This window comes from Sceloporus occidentalis, unplaced genomic scaffold (assembly GCF_023333645.1).
Source record: "Sceloporus occidentalis isolate IW3139 unplaced genomic scaffold, rSceOcc1.0.p SCAF_3, whole genome shotgun sequence".
Lineage (NCBI taxonomy): Eukaryota > Metazoa > Chordata > Lepidosauria > Squamata > Phrynosomatidae > Sceloporus > Sceloporus occidentalis.
Window position 1 is genome coordinate 215,374,268 of NW_028316983.1, and position 12,517 is coordinate 215,386,784.

Sequence of the window (12,517 nt, forward strand, 5' to 3'; positions counted from 1 at the left end):
GGTGGTATAAACATTTCTGATCTTACAAAAGACTGCTATACTTTATAAGCTACTATATCAACACATCCTGCACAGGGAAGCCATTGAAATCCACAAACACCTGGACAATTTCAATAGGAAAAAAGAATCCCTTAAAGTAAACAAGGTTTGGCTACCAGTCCTGAAAGATAGCAAAATAAAGACTCAACAAATGCAAATGAGAAATCTCCCAGGGTCAGGGGTTTCCCAGCAGACAATGAGCACTAATCAAGCAGACACTAATCCTCTTTTGCAGACCCTCACACCCTGAGGACTGTCATCAGCAACAAACAATACACATACAAATCACTCCTGCCTTCCCGGAGTCACACAGTATATACATACCCAACTCCTTTCTAGGCAAGCATTCTCTGAAGATGCCAGCCACAGTTGCTGGCAAAATGTCAGGAAGAAACTCTGCTAGAACATGGCCACATAGGCAAAACCCCCCACAAAAAACTAGACATTAAGAGTAATATTCAAACATGAGTGTCAACTTCCTCAGTGTTAGATATTGGATTCAAATTAATTAATCTTTTAAATGTTTTCTAATTCATTATTGTGTTGTGTTTATGTTGTTTTGTTTCAGTTTTCCATTCCTTGTTATATTATATTAGTTAAGTCCTCCATTTGTTATGTCAAGTCAGATCTGATCTTACATTTTGCTGGGAAATACTGAAACTGTAAGGAAGGATGAATAAATGGGCACAATATTCTGAATGCAAAGTGGCCAGTTCATTTCAGCTCAAATCATCTTTCAGTTCAGAGAATCTGGCATTAGGTGCAGAGGAGTTGGACTAGATTTGAATTGGCATGACCCATCTAAGGACATCTATTTCAGTAGGATTTGCACATTAACTAAGCATGATAGATTGTACTAAATATATATCAAAAATGTATACTCTTTCCAAATTGTTTGTATTGTCAAATCAATATTAGTATAAACAAGCAGCATATCATTTTTAGGAGACAGTGAAGTGTAAAGTTGACCTGATTAATGCCTAAGTAAATTCCCCCCAAAGAACCAGAAGAACAGAGAAGCAGCTGCGAGGGTTGAGTAAGATGGGTCAGGGAAGAGGAAAGATAGCAGAGCAGACTGGCACAAATGACCATGTAATTTAATTTCTGCAAATTTTATTGCTTGGAATTTGAAACACAAGCTGTTAGCTTAGTCACAAATGTTTTGCATGAAGTATGGGTGATACCAGATTGCTCTTTTGTTTTTAAAATGTTGAAGTGCAATTAGTTAATTTCTTTTCTTAAAAAAATGCTGTATTCCTTACAAAAATTGATACATTGGTTCAGTTAACTCAGTTGGATAGACATTAAAATTGCTGTTTACAATTAACTCTGACTTTGACTCTTCATATTGTCACAAATTCCATGTAAAACAACATTCATTTGGATCTAGATGCAATCATTCTTAGAGCACCAAGGGCTGGAACAGACGAGCTCTAAAAGCCAGCTTCCCGGTTTGGGAGAATGGCATTGAGATGCCACCCGCTCCCCAAAGATATCTTGAAGCCACCTGGCTGCCCAGACCTGGGCAGCTTCATGATGCTCCAATGATGCAGCGTTTAAATGCCATATACTGCACAAGCATCATGAAGCCACCATGGGGCTGTGGCAGGACAGGAAAAGCTGGCTTTTTGCTGGAAAAAGGAGAGGATCTTTGCTGCTCCTTTTTTGGCTGGCTTCAAGACAGATTGGGGGCACTGTTTGTGTTTGTTGCAGCCCAATCCATCTTCAGAAGGGGTGGCTTCGAACCGCCCCTTCTGCCTGTCTATTTCACCCCTAAATTGCTGAAATACCCTAGCTCAGTTATTAATTGTGGTGAGGATGAGGTTATCTTATGTATACCACCTTAAACCTCTTATACAAAGAGTTAGATGTAATTTTAACAAACTCATGATGAGATGTGTTTATGTGTGTGCTGTTTAGGATTCATTTCATGCCCTTGAGAGTCACAAAAATACACTCCAAATAGTCCCACTACAACAATTAACACAGCCAATAAAAAACACAGTTGTATAAAAAATAACATGTGTATTGTAACAGTGTAAAAAGCTAGAAACATTGATTCTTCCATGCACACAAATCCCAATAAATTAGTAACTGAGAACAGTTTATACTGATGATACTATATGTTGTTGATGATTTATAATATCTAGTAACATAAGCATGATAATCTTATCTACTGATTAATGCTTTCTCACACTGTATATGCTTCAAATGTATTAAGGTATGTAATGGAGTTACTACATATATTAAGTCAGCAACTATGACAGGTTGTACTTTATTGGATCTCATTCCAAAGAAGTGGATAATAGGATAGCAGCCTATCTGTTCAACTTGTATGCAGAAAATATCATAAGAAGAGCAGAGTTAGATGGAGGAAAAGGAGAAGGAGGAGTGAAGATTGGAGGAAGAATCATCAGCAACCTAAGATATGAGGACAATACCAAACATAACAGATTTGGGGAAAATACTAAAGAAGGTCAAAGAGGAAAGTGCAAAGATAGGCCTAGTGCTGAACAAAACAAAAATCATGACCATGTAAGAAATACATAAATTTATCCCGGACAATGAGGATATTGAAATAAAGAGTCCCCATACCTAGGCTCAATCATTGATGAGAATGGAGACTGCAGTCAGGAATTCAGAAGAAGGCTAGGAATGAGAAGGGCAGCAATGAATGAACTAGAAAAGATCCTAAAGAGTAAAGATATACAACTGAGCACTAAAATTAGATTGTTCCAAACTATGGTGTTCCCCATCACCTTGTATGAATATGAGAGTTGGATAGTGAAGAAAGCAACTAAGAAGAAAATCAATTCATTTGAAATGTGGCACTGGAGAAGATGATATTGTGGGCAGCCAAAAAGGAAAGCAAATTGGTTCTTGAACAGATCAAGCCTGAAATCTCCTTCAAAGCCAAGATGATCAAACTGAAGCTCTCTTACTTTGGCCACATCATGAGAAGACATGATTCATTAGAAAAGACAATAATGCTAGGAATGGTAGAGGGTAGCAGGGTGAGAGGAAGACTGTGCCCCAGATGGATAGACTCAATCAGGGATGTCACAGGTATGAATATGCAGGATCTGAGCAGGGAGATGGAGATGTCTCATCCACAGGGTTGGCAGGAGTCAGGGTCAGCTTGAGGGCAGTTAACAACAACACAACAAGCCTTACTTTATTTTAGAGACTGTTGCATGGATCTCTAACAAAAATGGCTAAGTACAGTAGTGGCTGTGGCACTAATATTTCTGGGAGGAGGGTTACATCGATTCTGCTTTTAGTCCAAAGATTAAATGGCCTTTCCAAGGTACTGAACCAGTTTAGGGAATAGAGTGAGTACCTGGAGTGGACACACCAATCCTGTTGACATTGAAGCCACCAGCCAATACAGATAAGTGAAAAATGCATGTTCATGGACAGAGAGGTAATGATGGAGGTAGGTTTATCATTCCTTTTTCAGCAATGCCAAAGTTAACTGTTCTAAAATCAAAATAAGATTGAAATGCTTGCTGCTCTTAATGGCCAGCTTTCAGAAGACTGTTTCTACCTGGGAGAGAACAGTCCTTCCTTTCCTCATTCCTCCACTTTCCATAGCCAGAAAAAAAACCTTCTTCAGAATGTCGCTAAAGCATTCAGAGCAGGTTTTTAGTTCTCTCTTGGGCTACATTTCTACTGGATTTAGTCCTGTGTCAAAAATAGAAAACCAGTGTGGTGTAGTTTATTAGGGCTCTGGGAGACCAAGGATCAGCTTCCCATTTTGCCATGGAAATCTATTAGATGATATTGGGAAGTCACTTTCTGTCAGCCTCAGAAGAAGGTCAATTGTGCTGGGGAAAAACTCTGATCATATTTTAGGTTTTCCATAAGTAAAAAAAAAATTGAATTGGAGGCACACAACAACAACAGAGAAACACACATACACACATCTATGTCTTAATGATTACAGATGCTTCCTCCTCCCATTGGCTCAGGGAAAAAAGTCTCATCCACATCTCAAGAAATTATTTTCATGATAAAACCTTTCTACTCAGAGGGTGAAAACAACAACAGCACACCAATGGAAAAGGAATACCCAGAGAAATTGTATGAATAATTTAGGAATCAGTTAGCATCTCATCTGTTAGAAACTTTCCTAACTCTTCACTGACAGCATGTTTCTTCATCACAGACAGCAATAATATCTATATTATTTATGAAAGATAACATGCAGTCATGGTTTTCATCATATAGACTGGCCTCATTAATCAGCTCTGCTTATTTGATGTAGTTAAAAATCTTGAAAGTTCAAACAAATGCAATTGTACATAAATTAATCTACCAGACTGGAGCATATGAACTTTATATAATTTAAGGTATACTAGTGTTGTTTTATCTCCATGTGCACAGACAACAATGTTCCTGACTTTAGCACAACGCTGCTTCTGATTATAATAGTAATGTTTGAGTCTGGCACACACTGGGTAGCATAGGTTGAACATCAGAGTGGGCCTCCATCTTCTAATCTGGGTAGAGGCGATTCCTTTATTCCAGTTTAATGGGACAAGCAACAACCTTCTTGATTCAGAAGAGGAAGACTTCAAACAGCAACGAGGCATTAATTTGTGCTAGAATCAAACACCCCTTGAGCAGCGATTGCATGAGGCATATGTTAATCCATCAGTAGCCACTATGGCTCTCAAACCATCTTTGTCTAGGGAAAACAGCTGTCCATTGTGCTTCTTTGTATAATTGCATACCATTAGCATGGTGTAATGGTTTGAACATTGGACTATGACTCTGGTGAACAGGATTTGAATCCTTGCTTAGTCATGAAACCCACTGTGTGACTCTGGGCAAGTCACACTCTCTCAGAGGATGGCAATGGCAACCCCACTCTGAAGAAACTTGCCCAGAAAATCCTATGATAGGTTCACCTTAGAATCTCCATAAATCAGAAATGACTTAAAGGCACACAGCAAAAATAAACGAGAAAATAAAATTTGGCCAGTAATGGGAACTCTAAGGTAAACTAAAATGCTTACCATGTATTGTGGGAGGCGGCACACAAAAGGTATTGTGTACAGAAAACTGCTGACTCCACAAACAGTGCTGATGATATGAAGTCATGGGAATCTTTCTAAGTACCAACTAATATCAAGTCTGGACTCTGAGTTCATCACCAGTGATAGGATTATTTGCAACAACTTTACTGAGGGAATGGCTAACAACTGGTGAGACTTCAGCTGACCAGTCAAGGATCAAGATTCCCCAGTAAAGATGCAACTCCATCAAAGCCATGAGCTGGAAACATCTGGCTTTGGGCAGGAGGTATGAAGGATTGTTAATTTGCTACTTTTTCCTGGAGTCTGTTTTAAAAAGAAATGGGAGAAAGAGAGGAAAGGTGTATCATGGATGGCAGAAATAACACGAGAGATTCAGGATTTAATCAGGAAAAGGAAGCACTAGGACAGAAAATCCTAGGAGTGGGACTTTCTTGTATTACTCCACATGTCTGTAACAGGAAAGTGCTACTGAGACTTTAGAAGCTACAGCTGTACATGAATAAGCTCCAGCTCCCCTCCACTTCAACTCTCTCCTTTCTCATTTTTCTTTTATGGTTTTGCAAAACTCTGGGGACATACTGTCCACTTTTCCAATAGTGGGCAGATCATTGAATTGATCTAATTCAAGACGGATGCAACACAATTTGATTCAGTGCAGGATTCAGCAAAATCCACTGAAAAGTAGTAATAAAGTATCATCTTTATCAATGAATTGGATGACAGAATTGGGGGTATACTTATCAAATTTGCAGATGACACCAAATTAGGAGGAATAGCTAATACTCCAGAGGACAGGATCAAAATTCAAAATGACCTGAACAGACTAGAAAGCTGGTTCAAAGCTAACAAAATGAATTTCAACACAGAGAAATGCAAGGTACTGCACTTATGGTAGAAAAATGAAATGAACAGATATAGAATGGTGACACCTGTCTGAACGAGACTACATGTGAAAGGGATCTGGGAGTCCAAATAAACCAGAAATTGAACATGAGTTAACAGTGCAATGCGGCAGCTAACAAGGCCAATGCGATTTTAGGCTGCATCAATAGAAGTATAGTGTCTAGATCAAGGGAAGTAATAGTGCCACTCTATTCTGCTTTGGTCAGGACCCACCTGGAGTATTGTGTCCAGTTCTGGGCACCACAATTTAAAAAGGATGTGGAGAAACTGGAGTGTGCCCAAAGGAGGGTGACTAAAATGATGAAGGGCCTGGAAACCATGCCTTATGAGGAATGACTTAAAGAGCTGGGTATGTTTAGCCTGGAGAAAAGAAGAGGTGATACGATAGTCCTGTTTAAATACTTGAAGGGATGTCATATTGAGGAGGGAGCTAATTTGTTTTCTGCTGCTCCAGGGACTAGGACCTGGAGCAGTGGATGCAAGTTCCAGGAAAAGAGATTCCACCTCAACATTAGGAGGAAACTCCTGACAGTAAGGGCTGTTCGACAGTGGAACACACTCCCTTAGAGTGTAGTGGAGTCTCCTTCCTTAGAGGTCTTTAAACAGAGGATGGCCATCTGTTGGAGATGCTTTGATTGGGATTTCCTGCATGGCAGGAGGTTGGACTGGATGGCCCTTGCGGTCTCTTCCAACTCTATGATTCTATGAAAATAAATGATGGTTCAATAGGCTATGATCTGTCATATATATACACACACACATACACACACACACACACACATATATATAATACAGAAAATCATAAATGAAAAGGGTTTTTTGCCCAATTTTTTTTCATTTCACTACACTCCATGAGCCAAATTTTCATGGGATCAGGGGGAAAAAACCTGGGAAATAAGAATTTCCATTCTGCATGTATGTTGGTGTTGGTGCGTGTTATGGCAAACCCAGTCCTCCTGCTGAAACATACCTGTGTCCCATTGTCAGGATGCTTTGGGTTCTTACTGTCAGCTCTATATTAACATAATGTTATGTTCATTTCTGTCACTTCACTTACTCCATTCTCTGCCAATAGGACTGGAGAACAGAAATGTAAGACTTAATTGTTATGATGACTTAAGTTTCCAGGAATGAATGGAAAATTATTCTGTGAGCAGTCAAGTAGCACAATCTGCAAACCATCACTGATGGGCCATCACTAATGTCATCATCTTTCTAGAAAATGAGTTCTTTTCTTGCTGAAGGCATCTGCCTGCCTGTCTAATTCTAGCTTCAAAGGAAGATGCTTCCATTTATTTCTTATTGAAGAAGAACTGCAGATTGAATCTTCAGTAGCAGCATAAAAACATACAAAATGTCATGTTGGATCACACCAAAGGCCTCTATGGTCCCACAGTGGTCAACTACTAGATGCAAATAGGAGAGGATTGCAATAGCACCCTCCCACTTGTGAGCCCCAACAACTGATATTCAGAGGCAAACTGCCTTTGTGTTTGGAAGTAATCAGCTACCAGTAATAGTTACCTGTAACAAATTACTTGGCATAATGAGAAATTAACAGAGGTTGCATCAAGCCTTAAATAAATAATCGAGTTTGACACCACTTTAACTGTCATGAGTCAAAGCTGTGGAATTCTGGGAATTATAGTTATATTGGCCCTATTTAAATGGGCGCTATGAGGTGCTCCCGTCATGTGTGAGAGGCAGCGCTTTCAAATGCCCCACACCCCTCGCATGTGACGAGGGCATCAAAATGACAGCGCCTTGTACATATGGGTGCCACCATTTTGATGTGATGGACGCCTAGCATCCGCACGCCTTGGTGCCTTTATGATTCTGCAAGTGTGTCATTGGCGCCTTGTGGCGTCACAACGGCGCTGGAAAAAGAAGTCACTTTTTGCGGCTTCTTTTTGCTGCATAAGGGAGCCGCGTGGTTTGTCCGCTGCAGCTCCCTCATGCAGCAGACTAGGGCGGCAGCAGACTGCTCTTTTGGGCGGTCTGTATCCTGCCATTATTATTTTTAATTCTGGAAATTATAGTTTTGTGAGATATTTAGCCTGCTCTGCCAAAGAGTGCTGGTCTCTCACAAAACTATAAATCCCAGGATTCCATAGCATTGAGCCATGGCGGTTAAAGTGGTATCAAACTGGATTATTTCTGCAGTGCAGAGGCAGCCAAAATTGCATTTGAAAAGCAACAGGACAAGTGGAGACAATGATATAGAGCTTGTACCCTATTTTAAAAGATTTTGAAGGGAAAAGGAAATGACTACAGATTTTATGATGTACAGTATTTATATCTTGTGTGTGTTCTGTTCCAAGGATGAACAAATGCCTAGCAGCAGGTAATTGGGACAGACCCACAGCAAGCTGTGATGACTGAGGAAAAACAACAGATTTATATGCAGGAGGTTGGCTTCCTGAAATCACTTGAGTTCCCACAAGCACCGTGGGACAATATCCAGATCTTAACTGCTCCAGTTCAAGGACAGAAAGAAAACTCTCCCACAAAGATCTTGGGCAGCTTTTAAGAAATATCTCTCATATAGGATATCTTATACAGTATAAGGCTCTCTTATATTGTATAGATAAGGTATTTCAAGGAGGAGGAGGTACAATTTTTAGATATACGTATACTCCTCACATCTCTTCCTTTGCTTCCATTTTTTAAAGTGGACGTGGGTTTTGTCTTAACTTAAAACATGTTACTAATCTTAAGACACATTGCAATGCTGGACATATTGTTGGAATAGCATGAGTTCCCTTCCCATTGTAACCTCCCTCTATTTGTGGCAAAAGCCAGTTCTGGAGGGCTGCAGACAATTTTCTGGTGGTTCTGAGTGCTTCATAAAGTGGAAGGAGAGGAGAAGGAAATGCCCTAATGTTGGCAGTGTAGCATCTGTGTTGGGCTAGATGCAAGCTACTATAAGGTATATGTGTGTCAATCTGTGACCTATTCAGGTTGGTCCTGCAGTTCTAACCTTTAGGCTCCTGATACTCGCCTTGCTATTTTACCTTCAAGAGTCCTCATTAAATCTGATACTTGGACTTCAAGTGGCTGTGTTGGGCTTTGGGTTCAATATGATAAAGTGTGATCAGCTTTCCTTTTTAATTATTAAATTAAAATACCCAGACAGATATACAGTGGGGCCTTTGTTTCCAGGACCACCACCACCATCAGCCCCTGTGGATACCAAAATTTGTGAATGTTCAAGTCTCTTTAAATAGAATGGCAAAGAAAATGGGAAAATCAAGGTTTGCTTTTTGTATTTATAAAAATATTTGATTCTATGATTCTCTGATTTCCAAGCTGTGGAAGCTTGAATCCATGGATAAAGAATCCATGGATATGGAGTGCTGGCTGTACAGAAAATAAAAACAGCAAAGACTTACCTTATAAATAAATATTCACACACAGTACACAATAGCACCCCAGTTTCAAATAAAATAACCCTTCTTGTTGAAGTCCTCCCACATTCACAACTTCCCAAAACCCAGTTCAGATCTTCTCCATTGCCCTTTTCCTAACTGATCTTATATGACTTGATTTCTTACTGTATTTCTTGACAGCCCCATCAAACCTTTTTACAGGGAAGCCTTTGTTTTTTGTTTTTGTTTTTCATATTTGTCCTCCATAGGTCCCACTAAGCAGCATTATTTATTTATAATTATTTATTTCATTTATATGCTGCCTTTCTCCTAGAAAAGGAGCCAAGGCTGCTCACAGATAAAATCATTCAAAAACTTTACAATAACATTTTTAAAACAGTTAAAACATTCAATGAGCTATGATTGGTAGGCTTGCCCAGCTTTGCTTCTTCCTTCACACAAACCAACTTCAAATCATGGGACAGAAATTAGGCCTGTTTCAGCAAGATTGGATTTAGTGCACAACTGTAAGTTATTTTAGAAAGGAAGCAAAAGTTTTTAGACTTTAGCCAAGTTGGAGGAGATAATATCCTATGTTTTATGCAGGATTGTTCCCATTATTTAAAACTCTGGTTTATCATGACACCTGAATGCAGAAATGGAATATTTGTCTCATCACTGCAACTTCAGTAACAATAAGAGAATATGTGAATTGGCAATAGGGAATCTCGTCAAGATGATATATGAATGACCAAGAGAGCAGCTTTATAAAGTAGCTTTTAAAGTGTGTTTTACCAGAGTCGTTTTAGAATTGGTAGAACTGTCATAAACCTTTTAAAATGCAGCTACAAACAAAAGAGAGTACAAAATGTAGCAAAAGAGGCTATATCCATGTTTTCTACAAATTCAGGTTTGCTCTGGACATTGGAATCAATGAAATGATTGAAGCAATTGCATGTTTCCCCCCATTGATAATAACGACAATGTTCCTTATGGTTTGAAGAGCAAGAATACATAGTACATCACAGTCCATAGTTGCAAGGTTACATCTTCTGCAGATCCTCCTTGGCTATGTTGATTTATCTTTTGTGTTTTTGTTTGCTATAGCGTTATATTTCATTGACTTCTGCTTTCTAAAGCAGTTTATTCACCTTTGGTCAGCAGTTTTCTATTAAAGTGCTGTAAAGATAAATCGTATGAAGGACATCAAAGAAGGAGCTTTTCTTACACCTGTTCCTTGTTACAATGAAGGGTGCCTATGTTACTCACTGTAGTCACCAGAGTTTTGTTAAACATGCCAATGTATTTGCATTAAAATAATAATGAATAACTGCCTGAGAATATAGAACAATAATATTAGTCACAATTAAGGAAACCTTTTGAGTTTTCCCATACCTCTTCCTTTGCATTAATGCATCCTAGATGTTGGTTTTAGCAGCCAGTTGAGCTGAGTTAGTTCAGCCAGTTTTTATGACAGCATTGCAAGACTGTTATTTATGCAGTCATTTTCATAAGTGTCAAATCACAAGCTTTTAGTTGCTAAAGTATTCTATGCATGTTTGGATAATTTGCCTGTCAGGATGTGAAGATCTGTTCTGCAATACTTTTAAGAACATATTGCATGGTACACCTTTCTATTCACATAGAATCATAGCATCATAGAGTTTGAAGGGCTTCATGCACCATCAAGACCAACTTGCTATTGAGTGCAGGATTTCAGCTAAAGCATACCCAGCAGATAGCTGTCCAAACTCTTTTTCAAGTTGTCCAGAGAAGGAGACCACTTCTCTAGACTGTTGGTTCGAAGGCTGAACCAGTCTTACTGTCAATAAGTTCCTTCTAATGCTTATTTGTAGCAGAGAACAAACCTGCCCTCTCCTTGCTGTGGCAGCCCTTAAGATATTTAAAAAGTGCAATTATGTCACACCTTGGTCTTTTCTTCACCAAGTTGACCATACTCAGATCTGTCACCCTTTCCTCATATGTTTTGTTCTCCATACCTCTTATTATCTTGTTGCACTTCTCTGAACCCACTCCAGCTTGTCTATATCCTTCTTTAAATGAAGTGCCCAGAACTGAACACAGCACTCCAGATGAGGCTGGACCAGCATAGAAGAGAGTGGGACTATTACTTCCCTTGACTTGGAAACTATATTTCTATTAATATAGGCTAAAATAGCATTTGAACAACACTATTTCAAGGTCATTTTAGCATGTAGTACTGCTTAGTCATGTATACCCCATCCTATCTGTATCTGTGCATTTGGTTTTTGTGGGCTGAATGTAGAATTTTGCATTTGTCTCTATTAAATTTCATTTTATGGATTTCTGCCCATTTTTCTATTTTATTAGGGTCCTTTTGAAATCTATTCCTATCTTGCAATGTGTAAGCCACACCCCCACACACCCCACTTTTGTAGCAACTGCAAAATTGATAAAGAATGCCTTCTATACTGTCATCTATGTCATTGATAAAAAAATATTCAAGAGTAATGGTCCTAGTGACAGAACCCTACAGCACTCCACTTGAGACTTCTTTCCAGTTTGAAACACAGCCATTGATGATGACGCTTTGAGCATGGGTTTCCTTCCAGTCAATTATGTATCCATCTAATGGTGTTTCTCTTTAAAAGGTAAAGGTTTCCCCTTTGACGTGATTGTCTAGTTGTGTCCGACTGTAGGCGGTGGTGTTATTATTATTATGATTATTATTAACCTTTATTTATGAAGCGCTGTAAATTTACACAGCGCTGTACATACAATCTTTTTAATTAGACGGTTCCCTAACCCTCGGGCTTACAATCTAAAAAGACATGACACAAAAGGAGAAGGGAGTGGTGGAGGGAAAGGGGATGAGGTCCAGCAGTTCCTCTCTACCTCAGAGGCCTGGACCAAGGCAGATGGACTGGAGGGAGGGCTTGGCTTCATAATGGATGGTTAATCTTCTTCCAGGGAAAATACATACTCTCAAGTAGGATAATACATATACAGTACATAGCAATACAGGAAATGGTTTGATAAACAGGCACCAAAAGAACATCAAATAGTAAGCAACAATTATGCAATGCCTGGGAAGGCTTCTCTGAACAGGATGGTTTTCAACTCCATTTTGAAGCTAGTTAAAGAAGTGATGGCTCTTGCTTGTTGGGGAAGAAGGTTTCAGGA